General features: G+C 38.8%; 1 long non-coding RNA gene across 2 annotated transcripts in view; it reads left to right on the top strand.

The window, feature by feature from the left end:
• LOC123331776 overlaps positions 1–14,553 on the top strand; it is a 496,106-nt gene extending 481,553 nt beyond the window's left edge. Inside the window, exons 3-5 of one of the 2 annotated variants that reach the window (XR_006548547.2) lie at positions 96–225; positions 815–924; positions 13,310–14,553. This is a non-coding gene — a long non-coding RNA (uncharacterized LOC123331776). Of the gene's footprint in view, positions 1–95; positions 226–814; positions 925–3,468; positions 3,529–13,309 lie in introns of those variants that run through there. The other variant, XR_006548548.2, reaches the window with a different exon arrangement.
• Positions 14,554–14,759: the final 206 nt, after the last annotated feature.

Below are 14,759 nucleotides of genomic sequence, written 5' to 3'. Positions count from 1 at the left end.
ACCTCTTCTTTCTTTGAAAAGCCTGGAACTAGCAGATGTCGGTCCTTTAAAAAAAAAAACAACCTGTAACATCTGAATGCTTCTCCACCAAATAGGAAACCAAAAGAAGTGTGCTAAGACGCCAGGGATTTTACTGGAAGGTAGATGGGCAAATTCACTGGAGCGCCTTAAAACAGGAAGAGGAAAGAAAGCCAGTTTCGAGGGACTCCATGATTCTTCTTCAAGGTAGGCTCTTATGATCTGCTGTGGTCTTACTAGTTGTCTGTGTGCAGTGATATTCTGACAGTAATGTTTTATTTCTGGTAATGGACCATCTGTGTCTTCCTGATTATTTTAAATGGTACACTGATGCCAAAGTTGTTACAGTTACTAATGCGTCAACAAGGTTGAGGTAAATGGATTTTAGCAAACTTTTTTAACTTTAATTGCTTAAGAGAAAAGTTTTGGTTTTTTGTTTTTTTCTTACAGAAAGACATTATGTAACATTGTGTTGCCAGCACATGGCACTGGCATACCTAAATGCTAAAGGGTGCTATTAAGTGTTTTATGTGTTTATGAAAAACCAGTGGTGGTGGTGGTAACTGAAATATATTTTTATAGTATTTATTATTTTGCATAAAATGTTCCTTTACATTATCTCATTTTGTCCTTACAAGTATAAGCTGTTAACTTTGAGGGGAACATAAAGACCCTGCGAATGTCTCATTCATTTTCCCAACTTAAAAAAAAAAAAAAGAGAGAGAAAGGAAAAAAAAAATCTCCCTGTCATTATAGCTAGAAAATTGCAACCTAGAACTTGAATCTATATATTCAGTCTGTGTTTAGACTTATCATGCTGGAGCAGCGAGCGGCGGCTGAGCAGCAAGTGGCAGCTGCGCAGCACTGGAGCGGCAAGCAGCCGAGAGGAGATACCCCACGTCCAAGGTAAGAGAAACCCCAGTAAGACAGTAGGTGCTGAGACAGGGCATCAGAGGGCAGAAAGACTGAAACCACAATTACAGAAAACTAGCCAAACTGATCACATGGACCACAGCCTTGTCTAACTCAATAAAACTAAGCCATGCCCTGTGGGGCCACCCAAGATGGGCGGGTCATGGTGGAGAGGTCTGACAAAATGTGGTCCACTGGAGAAGGGAATGGCAAACCACTTCAGTATTCCTGCCTTGAGAACCCCATGAACAGTATGAAAAGGCAAAAAGATAGGACACTGAAAGATGAACTCCCCAGGTCGGTAGGTGCCCAATATGCTACTGGAAATCAATGGAGAAATAACTCCAGAAAGAATGAAGGGACAGAGCCAAAGCAAAAACAACACCCAGCTGTGGATGTGACTGGTGATAGAAGCAAGGTCTGATGCTATAAAGGGCAATATTGCATAGGAACCTGGAATGTTAGGTCCATGAATCAAGGCAAATTGGAAGTGGTCAAACAGAAGATGGCAAGAGGGAACGTCAACATTCTAGGAATCAGAGAACTAAAATGGACTATAATGGGTGAATTTAACACAGATGACCATTATATCTACTACTGTGGGCAAATGGAGTAGCCATCATACTCAACAAAAGAGTACAAAATGCAGTACTTGGATGCAGTCTCAAAAACGACAGAATGATCTCTGTTTCCAAGGCAAACAATTCAATATCATGGTAATCCAAGTCTATGCCCGACCAGTAATGCTGAAGAAGCTGAAGCTGAATGGCTCTATGAAGACCTATAAGACCTTTTAGAACACCCAAAAATAATGTCCTTTTCATTATAGGGGACTGGAATGCAAAAGTAGGAAGTCAAGAAACACCTGGAGTAAGAGGCAAATTTGGCCTTGGAGTACAGAATGAAGCAGGGCAAAGGCTAATAGAGTTGTGCTAAGAGAGCACACTGGTCATAGAAAACACCCTCTTCCAACAACACAAGAGAAGACTCTACTCATGGACATCACCAGATGACCAACACTGAAATCAGATTGATTATATTCTTTGCAGCCAAAGATGGAAAAGCTCTATACAGTCAGCAAAAACAAGACTGGGAGCTGACTGTGGCTCGGATCATGAACTCCTTATTGCCAAATTCAGACTTAAATTGAAGAAAGTAGGGGAAATCACTAGACCATTCAGGCATGACCTAAATCAAATCCCTTCTGATTATACAGTGGAAGTGTGAAGTAGATTTAAGTAACTAGATCTGATAGACAGAGTGCCTAATGAACTATGGACGGAGGTTTGTGACACTGTACAGGAGACAGGGATCAAGACCATCAAGACCCAAGAAAAACAAATGCAAAAAAGCAAAATGGCTGTCTGAGGAGGCCTTTCAAATAGCTGTGAAAGAAAGAGAAGCCAAAAGCAAAGGACAAAAGGAAAGATATAAGCATCTGAATGCAGAGTTCCAAAGAGTAGCAAGGAGAGATAAGAAAGCCTTCCTCAGTTATCAGTGCAAAGAAAAAGAGGAAAACAACAGAATGGGAAAGACTAGAGATCTCTTCAAGGAAATTAGAGATACTAAGGGAACATTTCTTGCAAAGATGGGCTCAATAAAGGATAGAAATGGTATGGACCTAACAGAAGCAGAAGAGATTAAAAAGAGGTGGCAAGAATACACAGAAGATCCTGGAGAAGGAAATGGCAACACATTCCAGTATTCTTGCCTGGAAAATCCCATGGACGGAGGAGCCTGGTAGGCTACAGTCCATGGGGTAGCACAGAGTCAGACACAACTGAGTGACTTCACTTTAAAAAAAGAAAAAAAGAATACACAGAAGAACTGTACAAAAAAGATCTTCATGACCCAGATAATCATGATGGTATGATCACTCACCTAGGGCCAGACATCCTGGAATGCAAAGTAAAGTGGGCCTTAAGAAGCATCACTACAAACAAAGCTAGTGGAGGTGATGGAATTCCAGTTGAGCTATTCCAAATCCTCAAACATGATGTGGTGAAAGTGCTGCACTTAGCAAATTTGGAAAACTCAGCAGTGGCCACAGGACTGGAAAAGGTCAGTTTTCATTCCAGTCGCAAAGAAAGGCAATGCCAAAGAATGCTCAAACTACTGCACAGTTGCACTCATCTCACACGCTAGTAAAGTAATGCTCAAAATTCTCCAAGCCAGGCTTAAACAGTATGTGAACTGTGAACTTCCAGATGTTCAAGCTGGTTTTAGAAAAGGCAGAGGAATGAGAGATCAAATTGCCAACATCCGTTAGATCATCAGAAAGACAACAGAGTTCCAGAAAAACATCTACATCTGCTTTATTGACTATGCCAAAGCCTTTGACTGTGTGGATCACAATAAACTGTGGAAAATTCTGAAAGAGATGGGAATACCAGACCACCTGACCTGCTTCTTGAGAAATCTGTATGCAGGTCAGGAAGCAAGTTATAAGTCGACATGAAACAACAGACTGGCTCCAAATAGGGAAAGGAATATATCCAGGCTGTATATTGTCACCTTGATTATTTAATTTATATGCAGAGTACATCATGAGAAATGCTGGGCTGGATGAAGGACAAGCTTGAACAAGATTGCTGGGAGAAATATCAATAACCTCAGGTATGCAGATGACACCACCCTTATGACAGAAAGGGAAGAAGAACTAAAGAGTCTCTTGATGAAAGTGAAAGAGGAGAGTGGAAAAGTTGGCTGAAAACTCAGCATTCAGAAAACTAAGATCATGGCATCTGGCCTCATCACTTCATGGGAAATAGATGGGGAAACAGTGGAAACAATGACAGGCTTTATTCTTCTGGGTTCGAAAATCACTGTAGATAGTGATTGCAGCCATGAAATTAAAAGACGCTTACTTTTTTTAAGAAGAAAAGTTATGGAAGAAAAGTTATGACCAACCTAGACAGCATATTAAAAAGCAGACACATTACTTTGGCAACAAAGATCCATCTAGTCTAAGCTATGGTTTTTTCAGTAGTCATGTATGGATGTGAGAGTTGGACTATAAAGTTGTATGCCAAAGAATTGATGCTTTTGAACTGTGGTGTTGGAGAAGACTCTTGAGAGTCCCTTGGAGTGCAAAGAGATCCAACCAGTTCATCCTAAAGGAAATTAGTCCTAAATAGTCATTGGAAGGTCTGATGCTAAAGCTGAAACTCCAATACTTTGGCCACCTCATGTGAAGAACTGACTCATTGGAAAAGACCCTGATGCTGGGAAAGATTGAAGGTGAAGGAGAAGGGGGCAACAGAGGATAAGATGGTTGGATGGCATCACTGACTCAATGGACATGAGTTTGAGTAAATTCTGGCAACTGGTGGTGGACAGGGAGGCCTGGGGTGCTGCAGTCCATGGGGTTGCAAAGAGTCGAACACAACTGAGCAACTGAATGGAACTGAGATTTTTGTCTGTCGACCTGGGAAGTATGGAGAAAGCATTTCTTCTGGATGTTAAAGTAAATGATTGGCTCTGCTGCTGCTACTGCTGCTGCTAAATCGCTTCGGTCATGTCCGACTCTGTGCGACCCCATAGACGGCAGCCCACTAGGCTGCTCTGTCCCTGGAATTCTCCAGGCAAGAATACTGGAGTGGGTTGCCATTTCCTTCTCCAATGATTGGCTCTAGGGAATGCATTTGTGTAGTTGTTTTGTTTTGAGCTGAAGTAGATGCTTTGTTTTTCATGTAGTGTTATTTTTACTTGAAAGAACTCCTGACAGAAAGTAATGGTTATTCAGAGTTGGGCTTTTGGAAGATAGTTTCTCAAAATAATTAGAAGTGAGGCTGCCACTTCACAGGAAATGATTGACAATATTTGTTGCCGAATAAAAAATTCGAAATTTCATTTGAAAATTAAAATTTTGGAAACCTTGTAAATGCTTCCATAAGCTTGAAAGCTTCTTAGTGGTTAATATCACCAGTATAATCATTAGAAAAGTCCTTAAGCTGATTTTTATATAACATAAAGAAGTGTCAGTGAACCAAAATTCTGCAATGACCAATGTTTGATGTTACAAAATTATAGGCATGAAAAAGATAGATTAAAAGTGCAATAGATATCACTGGATTTTAATGTTCAGTTCAGTTCAGTTCAGTCACTCAGTTGTGTCCGACTCTTTGCGACCCCATGAATCGCAGCACGCCAGGCCTCCCTGTCCATCACCAACTCCCGGAGTTCACTCAGACTCACGTCCATCCAGTCAGTGATGCCATCCAGCCATCTCATCCTCTGTCGTCCCCTTCTCCTTCTGCCCGCCATCCCTCCCAGCATCAGAGTCTTTTCCAATGAATCAACTCTTCACATGAGGTGGCCAAAGTACTGGAGTTTCAGCTTTAGCATCATTCCTTCCAAAGAAATCCCAGGGCTGATCTCCTTCAGAATGGACTGGTTGGATCTCCTTGCAGTCCAAGGGACTCTCAGGAGTCTTCTCCAACACCACAGTTCAAAAGCATGAATTCTTCAGCGCTCAGCTTTCTTCATAGTCCAACTCTCACATTCATACATGACCACTGGAAAAACCATAGCCTTGACTAGATGGACCTTTGTTGGCAAAGGAATGTCTCTGTTTTTCAATATGCTGTCTAGGTTGGTCATAACTTTTCTTCCAAGGAGTAAGTGTCTTTTAATTTCATGGCTGCTTAGCAGGGTACAAAAAGTCCTTTGATAGAGTTTGACTCTGCATTGTTACTTTTATGAAACTACAACTTGTGAAGTTTGGATGTAGTATTAAATAAGAGTATCCAAAATTACCTTAAAAGTCTACTAAAATAGCCCTCCCCTTTCCAAGTACTTCTCTATATTAGGCCACGTTTTGTTCATATATGTACATCTACCAATGTAACATCACAGCCAATTTAAAGTCGAATGTATGAGAACCTGCCTGTCATCTAATAGGCTAGACATTTAAAAAATTAGCAAAATTGTGAAACAGTGCTACTCTTCTGAGTAAATGTTTTATATTTTGGCAAATATATTTCTTTCTTTAAAAATAATTTTAAATTTGTTTTAATCTCTAATAGGCTAAATATTAATAAATAACACCAACCCCAACCCCCAGGACTTCCCTGGTGGCTTAGAAGGTAAAGAATCTGCCTACAATGCAGGAGACCTGGTTTCAATCCCTGGGTCGGCAAGATCTCCTGAAGAAAGGAATGGCAACCCACTCCAATATTCTTGCCTAGAGAATTCCATGAATGGATTAGACTAGTGGGCTGCAGTCCATGGGGTTGCAAAGAGTTGGGCAGGACTGAGCAGCTAACACTTTTACCTTCACCCCCACCCCCAACAAACAAAAATGCTCTTTGATGGTCTTCAATAATTTTTAAGAGTGTAAAGAGGTTCTGAGATCAAAATGTTTGAGAACAGGTCTAGTATACCAAACAGTAGCAGTGAGAAATAATATATTTGTTTAGTTCTTCATATCTAAAATGTTTCCATTTCAAGAAATTATTACCTTTGGTTTTCATATAATTTTCAGATAACTTTTAAGATAATTTGTTGCTTACAGATATGTATAATGTTGCTCAGATAATTTGTTTAAAGTAGAAGTATGAATTGTGGGGTTTGTCATACCTCCTGTGCACTAAGGGTTAATTCTAACAGGCCTGAAACTGACCTGTGTTGTCTTGCTAAAAGACCTGTGCCCAACCTGATCAATGGCCAAAACATGAAATAATAGTGTTGTTCTTGTCACCATGGATTCAAGAGGTAATACCAACTTTTGAGCATTATTTACTGATTATGGAGAGACTGGTTTAATACGTAGTTCTGGCACAAGCTGGTTACATAGCAAGAATATGCCTAAGTGAACGAAATTGTGTAAGAAGCCCACGCTGAGACTCAATTTGGGCTCCCTGATCATGTCTTGGAATATGCATTCCAGAGCAAGGATAATTGGTGCTTGAACCTGACATCTTCAGATCCTGGCTTTGATGCCTTTTCTGTGTCATACCCCTTCCTCAAAATAAACTGTCGGTTCACAAGCCATGCTCTTTCAGTCCTGTGAGCTGTGTTTACCAATCACATCTTTTCTGATTGCCACAATTAGTGCATGAGCCAATCCAGTTTATTATACTAAGAACAATAACCATGTGTTACTTCTTTAGAATCTATGAATACATCTACTAAGAAATTGTTTTTTTAAATAGTAGCTGTTATTTAACATTTCTAGACACTGCATTTTGAAGTAGGTACTCTAAAATATATCAAACCATTTATTGACATAAAATCATCTGGTAAATGACCCTAGAGAGCTCCATCTTAATATTGTATCCATTAGCAGAGTTGTGACATCAAGTCTAGTACTTATCTTACTAAAAAGCCTAGAGAGAAGGATCTCCAGGATAAGGTGAGATGCTTAGCAATGTTATTAAGTAGACACTTGCCAAAATGATTTCCCTCCACACTTAGAGAGCTAGCTTTTCATTCTCAGAATTCTTACTGCCTGGGGATACTCAGGCCATACAGATATCACATTGGTACAGCTAAGTAGATAAGAGTTTTCATTTTGTTATCATTCCTGTCTTTGACTCATAACCCTTCTCTCTTCTCTGAGACTTGTCTTAGGGCAGAATTTAGTTAAATAGACACACTTACTAGCAAGTGGCTGGGACCAGGAAGATACAGCTTCAGTGTCCATCATGGATGGCAGATTTTGCTGGCAAGTAGGAGGAGGGAGAGAAAACACCCATGGTGTGCACATCACCATGCCTGCTGTGTTATAATACATGTGTGTGAGCCCCTAGAGTCACAGGTCAGGTGTACAGCAGGAAGTGGGTGGGGGATGGTATAATAGGATGAAAGCCCTCAGGTCCAACTAACTGGATCACCTTCCTCTCTGTTTAAATGCAGTCCTGGAGACTTTGTAATGCCTCTATGTGACGCCTCTTTTCCTTAAACACCTAGGTAAATTGTATTTTGTCGACCAAGCAATGCAGAAGGCGGCAAATAAGAAATAGAGTTTATATGGAGTCTTAGGAATTTTAATTCAGGAGGCACTGATTTGAGTAGCTACTCAAATATGCTCTGAGGAAAATAGAAAGTGATGGGCATTTATAAAGACAACAAAGAAAGACATTCCAGAGAAGTAATTTAGGTTATCTTTGCAGATCTATTTTACAGTAAGTGCTGCCAAGCCTTCAGTCTTTTGCCAGCAGCACCTTGTTTGCTATGCTATGGTCTCTAGGGAGTAAATACAAGTTCCAGATTGTCTCAGGACGGCTGGGTCAAAAGTTTATGTTGCACTGGGGGTGAGGGAGGGTGGTGGCGGCTTGCATATGTTTCACTTCCTTAATGGCCTCCTGTCTCCATTTTTAGATCCTTTTGACATAAGTGACTCCAGTTTTTTGTTCATGGTCCACACTATAAAGTCACGTATCAATTCCTCTTTGAAATTTTCCTAGATACCAAAATAAAGAAGCTTTCCCTTCTATACACTTTGTGTTGAAACCACTATTATAGAACTAGTGGTATTAAAGTAATCTGTTTATCTCTGGCTGCCCTGGTAGATTGCAGTCCTGTAGGAATAGAGCTGGACTTTGTTTGTATACATTATCAGCTTCAATGTGATGAATATATTATTACATGCAGATTAGATTGAAAAGTGGATGGTTGAAAACTATCTTTTTCACAAAGACTATGAAATGGGGTTGAATAAAATGGGAAAAAACCACTGTTTATTCAACACCATTTCTTAATGACCATGCAAGGCTACATATCAAGATGTTAGAGACAAATTAGGCTCATGGTGGCATCTATACTAAAAATGAATCTCTCCATTCATGGGTTAAATAGGGTGCAAACACCAATGACATATGGTTTGTGATTAAAAAGGTTTGATAATATATACACCCCTTTTATGCATCAAGCATGTTTGACCTTTAGGTTTAAATGCTTCAGTATACTATTTATATCTTTTAAAGTTATTAACAAGAAAATACCAGGCATCCTCAGTAGTAAAAATAGCTTCCTCAGCTAAAATAACCTGAATTAAAATAAAAGAGATATAAATATGCATGCTTTACAATATAAACCCAAATGTCCCCTATGGTATAATTAGCCAATCCGCAGCATTTAGAGAAGGCTTTTTCATCTGTGGATCTAAAAGTGATTCACATGTTATTAATTCCACAAAAATGCCTCTAAGGTAGGAAAGTTATAGATTAGGAAACTGAGATTTTTGTGTTTATTTGCTAAAGGATCTAATGCTGGAATGCTTCAGAGATGGGTTTTAAGGTCAAATTATATATATATATATATATATTTTTTTTTTTTAATCTTCTTCTTAGGTCACTAGTTAGTGTTACATAACAACATGTCTTAATAAGCAGCCAAGTGTTGGTGGTACAGTGCTAGGCATTGAACACCTTGAATGAACACTGGCCACACCACAGACTGAAATCTAAGGCAGAAAATCTAGATGAACAAAACCAAAATGAAGTAAGACTTGTGGTAAAAGGTCCTTTGGCAGTGGAATAATTATGAAAATATCAAGTAAAAATCTAAGTAGTGTCTCATAATAACTTGTATGGCATGTATATAGTTATAAATAATGGAATTATATATAAAGTATTATAGACAGAAAGAGGAGAATAAGAGTGAGGGTGGAATGGAACAAGGGAAGCAGGGGCAGAGGAAAGGGAGAGGTGTTTTGGATTATGAATATATTCTAAGCATTGTTGTTGTTTCGTCACTAAGTCATGTCTGACTCTTTTGTGACTCCATGGACTGTAGCCCACCAGGCTCCTCTGTCCATGGGATTTTCCAGGCAAGAATACTAGAGTGGGTTGCCATTTACTTCTTCAGAGGACCTTCCTAACCCAGGGATCAAGCCTGAGTCTCCTGCATTGGCAGACGGGTTCTTTATTACTGAGCCACCAGGGAAGTTACCTGTTATTATTTTTTTCACACATTATTTTAATTTAAATCAAGAATAACATGGAAAAATATGTGGTCATGAGCACAGACTCAAGGGAGAACTGGAAGAAGTAAGATAGGCATGTAAAAATGAATGTATGAATTAAGTCTCTATACATACACAAACACATACCCTTCACAAAGTTAAGTATGATTGATTGTCTTTTGAGGAAAACTCACACTGAGTTCCTGTATGACCACGTTATAGTCTAAAACTGAAGTGAAATTTACCCTGCACCAGGAGATTAACAGCTCTTGAAAATTAAGTAATCACAACATTGATAATCAACTATACCCCAACGTAAAATTTTAAAAATTAAAAAAAATAAAAAATAAAAAAGCCATCACAACCTCATAAATCTCTTTAGGTCTTGATTGCCAGTGCTTAAAATGAGTTCATGTTCTCACAAAATACTTCCATATATTCTATACACTTTTTAGAAACAATTCTTCGATGATATGAATAGTCTGGAAAGCTTTTTAAAGAGAATTTCACTATCAAAAGTTTCTCTTGATGACATACTCCTCTGGCTAAACTTTACCTTTACACTGAAACTTCTGAAGAGATAGGCCTCCAGGGACTTTATCCACTCGAGTCCTGTCCTATCCACTTGGCGTTTGGAAAATGCAGCTTATAATAAAGTAATAACTTACTCCTAGAAATAACCCCAGAGCCTCAGGAGATGGCTTCATAAATCTCCTTCAGCACACAGCACACCAAAGCAGTTCACCCTTTGATCCTAACTAGTAAGTGCAAATCTCTTTAAGGAAAATTCAACCTAACAGAAGGAAAGCCCAACCTAGGGATTCCTAGGAAGCCATTTGGCAAAATTGTTCTAGAAGAGTAGCTATGTGCTAGGGACCAACTGCCTTCAAAGGACTCTAAAGTCTTTAAAGGCACTACCCTTCAAAGATCCTTGCATCATGATTCATGTAATTGTTGCTTTGTCAAATACTCATCCTCACAGTTTTGTACATGGAAAAAAAGTGTTTATAATTTGAAAAACAAGTCTATATTTCTGAATATGCTACCTGATAGGCAATTTATTGTTTTTAATTGATTATGTAATTAAATTACACAGTGACATTTCTATTTAAATCACATGAGTGCACATTTGTGGTTACGTCTTACCTGGTGCATTTGTTTTCTAAGGTGATAAGGTGCTTAGTCACTCAGTTGTGTCTGACTCTTTGTGACCCCATAGACTGTAGCCCACCAGGCTTCTCTATCCATGGGATTTCCCAGGCAAACATACTGGAGTGGATTGCCATTTCCTTCCCCAGGGGATCTTCCCCACCCAGAAATCAAACCCTTTTTTCCTGCATTGCAGGCAGATTCTTCACCAGGGAAGCTGCCTGCAATTCTCTAGTTTGGTGTAAAAAATTGTTACATACTTGGTGATTTAAAATGAAACCCCCTTATTAGCTCATACTTCTGGAAGTCAGAAGTCTGAACACATTGGGCCCAGGTTCTTTACTTAAGGTATCGCAAGGCTGAAATCAAGGTGTGAGCCTGCTACTTTCTGGAGCTTGGGCTTCTCATTCAGGTGGTAGAATTTAGGCTAAAACATAAGATCTGGGGACATCGGTCTTGGCAGTGATTCTTTTGGATCAGACATTAAAAGCACAAGCAACCAAAGCAAAATTAGCCAAGTAAGACTATGTCAAACAAAAAAGTTTCTTCACAACATAGGAAACATTCAACAATATGAAAAGGCAACTTGTGGAATGGGAGAAAATACTTGAAAATCATATATCCAATAAAGGGTTAATGTCAACAATATAAGGACCTCTTATAATTTAATGACAAACAGCAAATACACTGCTTTTAAAAATGGGGAATAGACCTGAATAGATATTTTCTGAAGAAACCCGCAAATGGCCAACAGGCACATGCAAAGATGTTAAACATCATTGATCATCAGGGAGATGTGAATCAAAAACAATGACCTATCACCTCATACATGTTAGGTTGGCTATTATCAGAAAACAAGAGGTGACAAATACTGGTGAGTATGTAGAGAAAAGGGAAGTTGGTACACTGTGGGAACATTTGATAACATCTGTTATTAAAAGCACTACACAGGTTCCTCAAAAAATTAAAAATAGTTACCATAGTAACCAGTAATCTCACTTCTGGGTATATCTGAAGGAAGTGAAATCACTGTCTTGAAGAGTTATCTGCACCCCCATGTTCATTCATAGAAGCACTGTTTACAATAGCCAAAACATGGAACCAGCCTGTGTCCATTGATGGAGAAATGGATAAAGAAAATGTAACATACAAAGAAAATGTGAGATACACACACACAGAGTATTATACATGTGCATGCAATACACATACACACGCTTCCCTCATGGCTCAGTGGTAAAAAACCCACCTGCCAATGCAGGTGACATGGGTTCGATCCCTGGGTTGTGAATATCCCCTGCAGGAGGAAATGGCAATCCACTCCAGTATTCTTGACTGGGAAATCCCATGGACAGAGGAGCCAGATGGACTACAGTCCATGGGGTCACAAAAGAGTCAGATACAACTGCGTGACTAAACAACAACAAATGTGTACATACTATGCAAGTATATACATATGTGTGCACATTTTGGATATATGCATAGGCGTGTGTGTGTGTGTGTGTATACACACACATATATATACACACATACATACATATATGCATACACACACTCAGTGGAATGTTATACAGTCCTTAAAAAATAGTAAAAAGGAAATCATGCTACTGGCAACAACCTGGGTAGACCTTGAGGGTCTTAAGCTGAGTGCTAAGTGAAATAAGCTAGACAGAGAAGGACAAATAGAATTTGTCATAGTAACCTATGGTGTCACTTACATCACTTACGTGTGGAAACAGTAGAATGGTGGTTACTGAGTTGGGCCGAAGACAGAGAGTAGATTAAGGGAATGTTGGCCAGGGTGCAAATTTTCAGTTATAAGTTCTGGGAATCTAATATTACAGCATGGTGAGTATAGTTAATAATACTGTACTGTATGCTTGCATTTAATATGCTAAGAGAGTAGCTCTTAATCGTTTGCACCAAAAACATTAAAAAAACAAACTGTGAGGTGATGAATGTTATGACTATGGTAATTATTTTACAATGTATACATACATTAGATCATCACATGGGTTTGATCCCTGTTCAATGAGCTAATATCCTGCATGCCATGTGGCATGGCCAGAAAACAAAAAACAAATTATGAGTGTTACTGTTTCATTAAACATCTTTCTCCATTCATTTGCCTTAAGGAAGGTCAGGTGGTTAATTTTAACCCGGAAATAAAGAATGTGTTTTGGATTTTGTTTCATTGTACTGAATCTCTATCTTTTGTTTACACAGTACACATAAAAGTCACAATAGTGTGTCTACAGTGTTGCCTCAAGATGTATGTGCATATTAATATGAGTAATACTAACTCAGGCTTCCCTTGTGGCTCAGCTGGTAAAGAATCCACCTGCAGTGAGGGAGACCTGGGTTCAATCCCTGGATTGGGAAGATCTCCTGGAGAAGGGAAAGGGTACCCACTCCAATATTCTGGCCTGGAGAATTCCATGGACTGTATAATCCAAGGGGTTGCAAGGAGTTGGACACGACAGTGACTTCTACTTCACTTTCAATGCTAACTCAGCCCATACTAAATGTTCTGCTTCAGGCAAAGATATTTTCTCTTCACTTTTAAAATTGAGCAAAAATAAATTATTAAGTGTAATTTCTCAAATTATGCAAAATGTTCATTATCACTTTAAAAATATCATGTCAGTGTCATTGCAAGTTTAAGATTCTACATAATTGTTCTCTCTGAATGCAGAAAGGAGAAAATGATTTGTTAAGGTGCTGTTGAACACGTGAAAATTTGTTGCCCTTGCCAATTTAAATCTATTGAATGACCTGTATGGGACTTGTATTACTGCAGCCCAGATGAAGTTCTGAACATCAGTTGAGTATATTCTTTTAAATTTAACTTCCTTTTATTTTTACCTAAATGGCATGAGAAATCCTGATAAAGCAGAAAGGACTCCTGAAGGTGAATATATTTTGACTTTAATTTAAAATGCTATTAATAACCATCATCTATTGCATGGTGATGTATGCTAAGAAATGTGCATTATTTCATTTAACCTCAACACTCTAAGGCAGTGTATCTGAAAGATTAAAAAACTGTAGTTGCTATGTCATCATCACACCTAATTTTTTTAAACTTTTATTTTTTAAAGGAATTAAATATCCTGTGTTTGAACTTCCCTAATTTCTATATACAATTTGTTTGAATCAGAATCAGAACACTAACCACAAGTGGCAATTGATTGATATGCTTTTACATCTATTTACTCTATAAACCCACTTCTTTTTCCTTTCAAATATTATATTAAAAAGTAATTTTTTTGGCGGACTCTTCTACAAGATGTACTTGGCTAATTGTGTCCACACAGTGTTGTTAATTATGTTCCTTTGTCTTCCCTGTGGCAGGGCAACTGATAGATTGATACAGGCTGGATCAGCTTCAGGTTTGACTTTTTTGCAAGACTGCTTTATAGGCAATGAGGAGCCTGGCTTTTCTGGGTCCACTTGCTTTGACACAGCCTTTCGTTGTGATGCATATATTGACTTTAATGATTTTGCTATATTGTATCCTATTCCTGCAATAAATTTTGGATTTATAAGTAGTGCCCTTTTGGGTCATGTAAGTCGTCTTCAGATCATTTCATTTCAGTTCAGTTGCTCAGTAGTGTCCGACTCTTTGCGACCCCATGAATCACAGCACGCCAGGCCTCCCTGTCCATCACCAACTCCCAGAGTCTACTCAAACTCATGTCCATCGAGTCAGTGATACCATCCAACCATGTCATCCTCTGTCGTCCCCTTCTCCTCCTGCCCCCAATCCCTCCCA

This window comes from Bubalus bubalis, chromosome X (genome assembly GCF_019923935.1).
Source record: "Bubalus bubalis isolate 160015118507 breed Murrah chromosome X, NDDB_SH_1, whole genome shotgun sequence".
NCBI lineage: Eukaryota > Metazoa > Chordata > Mammalia > Artiodactyla > Bovidae > Bubalus > Bubalus bubalis.
The sequence above is the reverse complement of the archived record's forward strand: the minus strand, read 5'-3'. Positions and strand labels throughout refer to the sequence as shown.